The sequence below is a fragment of the Ornithodoros turicata genome, chromosome 9 (assembly GCF_037126465.1).
Source record: "Ornithodoros turicata isolate Travis chromosome 9, ASM3712646v1, whole genome shotgun sequence".
NCBI lineage: Eukaryota > Metazoa > Arthropoda > Arachnida > Ixodida > Argasidae > Ornithodoros > Ornithodoros turicata.
In genome coordinates, this window is record NC_088209.1 from 26,732,124 (window position 1) to 26,738,285 (window position 6,162).

Here is a 6,162-nt window from a genome sequence, read left to right on the forward strand (position 1 = left end):
AATCGCCTGTGCTCCGGGGTATAGTACTTGCTGAACAAAAATGTGAACTTGCTGAACAAAGAAAGTGAGTCTGGTGTTTTTTGTGTGCCGCTAAGTCGGACATGTAATAGACATGTCAGTCAGCATGGTTTCACTCACAATTCAAGGCTAACAACTCGGCAAATGCATATGTAGTGCACTGCGTAAAGTGTAGTGCTATTTAGTGGAACTGCTGGTAACCGCGGTTGTCACAGGGACAGTCTCATCTGTTCCAGTTGATTTTGAAACTGTAGCGGAACACTGACCACAGTATCGGCAATTCCACGCGATATAGTGGCGTAGTTGGACTGTTACTTGACGGACTACATGACAAGATCAGACGGCGCACCCTACAGTGCTGAAGGTCGTATTTCTCGAATATGATACTGGGTTGCTAAGCAGTGCCGCGTTGGAGCGGGTATTTAGGTTAGGGGGGGGATCTGTCAGCGCAGATCCTAGAACCCGCACGACAGAAGTGAAGAGAAGTGTTGCAGTGAAGGAGTTGCAGATCCGTTAATGTATGCTATCTGATCAGTATCTTGAAATGAAGATCAAATCTGGGCAATGGCAATGGAACTCGCTTAGTCAACCTGGAAAAAGTACATTTTTGGAAGTGTCTACGTATATCGCATTTTCTCCAACAGGGTACCTGTAGTTATAACTCAGATAACATCCTTGCTGGTAACACCAGATGATGTTCTTGCGGCAGATCTTCTACGGAATAGTCGACTGACAGTGTTCCTCGCAAACAGAAGGTATGCAAGTGAAGAGAAGCGTTAAAGAGAAGGAACGCAAAAAGCTGAGATAAGTTGCCGATTCGTTAATGTATGCTATCTAATCAGTAGCTTGAAATAAAGATCAAATCTGGACAATATTTTTTTTTTAGATTTCGTGTTAGCGCCGCGAAGCAACTGTGGCCATGAGCGGCGTACAGACGTGGACAGACGGAGTGAGGACAGCAGGAAGGAGTGGGGGACGGGGGGGTTGTATGTGGTCCTGGGCCGACTTCAGGGGGAACTGTGCCGACATTCGTCTGGAAAGTCTTCGGAAAAGCCAGGGAAAACCTCAGACAGCACAGCCGGCGGTAGGATTCGCACCCACCACCTCCCAGTCTTCAGCACGACCTTGGCTACCACCAACGAGCGGACGCCTTAACCCGCTCGGCCATGTCGCTGGTACAACTCATGGTCGGCAGCACTCGCTCAGGCGGTAGTACAAGCCAAGGCCGCAGCGGCGTAGGCGTAGGCATGTCGACCATAAATTCGCTCGAAGCTTACGTCCGCGCGCGCGCTCCATCGTTAAGGTCGCCGGGAGAGGAGGCCTTGGGCCGTGCTCTGGGACGCGAGCGCGCGCGGCTTCCAGTTGGTTCCAGAAAAATATCTTCCGTCTCTTTCTACGGTGGTCGCGCCGAAAACGCTCGGCGTCATCCATAGCGGCCTTACAGAGGACCAACCTCACGGCTTCTGGAACTGCGCTGCCCTATGTCCCCCTGCTCAGTGCGCAAGAGCACGTCCACTTAACTTGAAGTGTGGATTCCACGTCTGTCACGCCGAAAGAATAGCCGCCGGCTTGTCTTGAGCACTGTAACCCGTTCTACAGCTCAGAATTCACAACGGCCATCTAAGAAAATAAAGTATCAGCTATGGCTGACGAACTCCGGTGTGCCAACTGTACAGTCAAGCGCTCACAGGCCGTGATGAACATTATCTTAAAGAATTGTTTTTTTTGCTAGGCTGCTTATGGAAGCGATCGTTTCAACGTACCCATGGCTTCAGTCCAATCTAAAGTTCTAACAAGGCTAGCTGCTAGGACAGTGCAGCTTCATTCAATCCGTGCGGTCGGATACGTTTAAGCCCTTTCAGGAAGTGCAGTATAAAAATACACTAAAGTTTCCAGAAATAACGGATAATTTTTTTTTGCTTCCTAATCATATTACCAGGTTTATTATATTGGGATTTCAGTGATGTGAAAATCGCTAATCATAACACCAGCTTTATTATATTCGGGATTTCAGTGATGTATCGAAGTATCGACGATACAGTATCGAGTATCTGTACCGAAAATTAATTTCGGTCCTGTATCTTGTATCGGTATCGGAAATACAACTTTTGAGGGTATCGAGTATCGGTATCGAAGATACTTTTTTAAGTATCGTGCCCAGCCCTGATTTCTGCGTATCAAACTTGTTGCTATGCTTGTTGATTCGAGGAGAGAGGGAGGCGTACGCCTTTTTGTACGCCAATTTGAATATATGATAATTGACACAAAAAGACGTACGTCTCCCTCTCTCTCCTCGAATGAGAGGCGATAAGCCTGTCATTCGTGGCAACGGTTGGCGCACAGCGTGCTATGCGGTGAAGTTCAGTTTTTAGAGTGTAGCCTTTTTGTGACAATTAACATTTACGCGTAAGTGTCACAAAAAGGCGTACGCCTCCCGTCTTCAACAAATCATGGGAGAGAATGTCAGTCGGGATGACGGTTGGCCAGGAGCATATACAACAATTTCACGTTGATTCCCTGCGTTTGACTATACCGGGTGTTTCAGTTAAATCCCCGGGTTAAATAATACGCGAACGGGTGCACCAATAGAAGAACTTACCGCCTACAAGCTGCGCACCGTGTGAATGAGTGGGAGGCGCTCATTACTTAGAGAAAAATTCAAACGGCTTTCGTGAAAAAACAACTTCTAAAGCAAGGCGCTGTCGGCATTAAAATGATTATTACCCCTTTTGGGTACTTCAGAGGACGCCTCTTAGAGAAAAATATGCCACCGAAGCTGGACATTTGTTGCAGTAATTAATTCGTTTCGGTTCACATAATTTTGTCGCGGCTGGTCGCGGTGAAGCGCAAAAGGACTTCAAAAGAAGTTCATATTAGGACATCGTGAGCTACGTTCTTTCATTGAGCATAATCATTGGAGAATGTTCGTCTACCTGTTTGGTGTCCCTTTAAGAAGCCATATGTTCAAAAATCTAGGGATCACACATAAATTATTTGCTCGTTGTCCTGCAATTGGTTGATATGGACGCCAATGAACTGACTGCTGCGTATTAAATCTGCTCTGACGCGCTGATTCACGCGCTGCGAGCAGCTGCGTCGTACGCAATGCACATTTTTCACCATGGCCTATGTGCATGCGTATGACCTTGAGGCGCCGGGGAGGATTATCTCAGTCTTCACTAGATGGCGCAGTATGGGTGGTATAGGTAGACTCTAGATTCTATACCAAGGTTTCAGAACAAAATTCAAGGGTACGGTGGTACGGGGGGCACTCGCGGCGCTTAAACGGAGTGCTTCATGGTTGATGGCATGCCTTTGCCGAGCGATCTTCCTGACGGTATTGCGGCATGTTGTTCGGGGAGAATCGTCCGTCCGGGAGATCCGTCCAATCTTGTTCATAGCATTCAGGAAAACAGGAAAAGTATTCATAGCGGGCATCACGGGAATCGGAATCAGAACGGGAGAATCAGAAACTATGAGGTTTTGCGGAATTCCTTCGAAAATTCGTGGAAACGCGTAACGTTAACTGACGCCGTTTATAGAATACTTCGCGTTCGAGTTGATCAACAATAGGATCAATAAGTATTATTCTAGAGTCCGCAGTGGTGGTTTAAGCAAAAACGTAGGTCCACGACCACTGTTCTCTTCCTGTGTTTGGTTGTACTGGTTGTACTCGTTGGGAATGTCGTCTCAGGTTCAGCTGTCACGGAGGCTTACACGCTATGTGGAAAGCTTCCGCTCACAAAATGGCGTGGTTTTCGTGACACCCAATAAAAACTACTCCTCTGAAGACATCTGGTTTCGTTTTTCTCCCTCGTATACTCCTTGCCCCGAGGATCTTCTATGTACGTCTGCTGTCACGTGAGCATGACGTCCCCAATGGACACAGTGGGGCGCAGGACTGCGCCGTTGCTGGGACTAAACCGTAGGCTGCGTCGTCATACCTGCCTGCATTGACGCTACATTTTACTCGCCATAACGTGTGATTGCTACTCAAAATCATCATGATGGGCAAATGCTAGCACGCAACAACCAACTATCACGCAAACAAGCATGCGCGAGTCACGTGCGGCATTGCTGTTATGCACGTCACGCGAGAGCTCGTTGCGGCCTTTACTCAGGACCAACTGCGGCATAGAAAAAAATCGATTATGAATCGCGCGGTACGATTTCTTCTAAAATATTTTGCACGGTGGTTGTGAGGAGTATTAGAAATCGTAAGACGGTGTTTCCCAGACCATTGCTTTCGACCGGACTGTCACTTTAAAATCGCTGCACTCCTCCAATGCAAAGGAACGCAATGACAAAAGACGAGACGAACACATCATTGTCCAAACAGCACAACACCTTGGCCCAATATTGGCTGGCCATTTGCAATAATGGTCCAATATTGGTCCAGTATTAGACCGGTATTGCCGGTATCCAGCCAATATTCGGCCAATATATTCCGCTGCTTGGGCGGCTGTGCACAGCTGTCCTTTTCGGTTCCCTCGCATTGGAGTTTTCGAGATTTTAAGAAATGAACAACCAACCAGCCCACATTCTTACCTTGCCTTGCTGTCACGGCCATCTTTTGATTGGACAAAGAAGAACACGGAACCGAGCAAAGAGCAGTTGCAAAGGGAAAAGTTGCAACTGACGCGTCATCACATCGCTTTAATCTCGACCCTCATCCTCCGGTGGTGGTGGTGCTGGTGAAAGGGCTCGCCGTTGTCTGCCTCACAGAGGTGGGCAACGTCACGACTGACTACCTGGGGGAATGCGCGTCCTGAGCCGACTTCTAAGGGAACTGTGCCGACATATGTCTGAAAGCGTCGGAGGAAAACGCAGGAAAAAAACCCAAACAGCACAGCCGGCACCGGGATTAGAACCCGGGCACCTCCCAGTCTCGACGTGACATGGCCAGCACGCTAACCCCTCATCCTCCCTTCTGCTGACACATTGACCCGTGGCCTATTGACTTTGGCTGTGCGCCACAGCAGTTAGAAGTTGAAGAAGAAGAAGTAGAAGAAGAAGCAGAACTGACGCGTTGGTCTCTGAGGAGCGCGCTGGAGCTGGCTGGTTTTCGGTTTCCGGTTCGGCTCGCTGTAAAGGGGAGGCCTCCACTTTACAGCGAGTTTTTAGCTGTGGCCCTTGGCCTCAGGAGGGTTATTCCCGCCTTCGAAAGGATTCTCTTGCTCTCGGACTCCCTATCCGTCATTTCAGCTTTGGGGGGTTTGCTGCCGCCCTCAGAGTCATTGTTGTCCATTTTGGTAAATCTTGCCCCGCACCACATTCGCGATGTCATCATCACGTGGATTCCTGGCCATCGTGGACTCACTTTTATCGAAACGTCTGACACCCTCGCTAAAATGTCGCTGTGGAGAGATTCCCTCTGCTTCCAGTTCTTTGTCGTTCTTCTGTTGACAGGTGTAGACGACTCAAAAGCCTGTCTCGAGCTGTCCTTCCACAACCACCCTATGAACATCTTTCCTTTTTGTGGAACCCTAAACTCAGCAGAGTTCTGCAGAGTTCCAGGCGGACAGAAGTCTGGGTGACGTGAAATAATGGTAATGATTCTGTGACGTTACACTATAGTTACACGCACGGTTTATCTGCCTAGTGTGGCGACACGCTACATGTGCGTCATGGGTAGGACTGCGGATAATTTCGACCACCTGGGTTTTTTTTTGACGTGACGTGCGCTGGAAATCTCCGAAGCATGGTGCTAAAAACAATGCTTAGCTCCCCCACAGAGCTACCGTCCTAGGTCGGGATCGAACCCACGATCTTGAGCTCAGCAAGCCAACACGTTACCGACTGAGCTATATCGTGGACGGCGGGTGACGCGAGCTAAATTTGTACTTTCAACGTGCTGGTCGCTCTCTGTCCCCTGCTTTTTCCCACTGTGGCCCGGATGAAACAGCTGAACACTTTTTGCTCATCTGCCTTCATTTTGACCAACTCCGCCAGAGGTCTCTCCGCACCCTTTTGCGTTTATTGGGAGCCCGACTTTCGTTAGCGTCAGTGCTGTCTGTCGGAGCATCTCATACTGCGCTCTGTAAGGGGTCTGTTGTAGCAGGTCTCGTGTCGTATATTGTGCTCTCGAACCGCTTCAAGGCACTTTCTCGCTCCTCTCTTGCATTTTCACGTACGCACATTCCT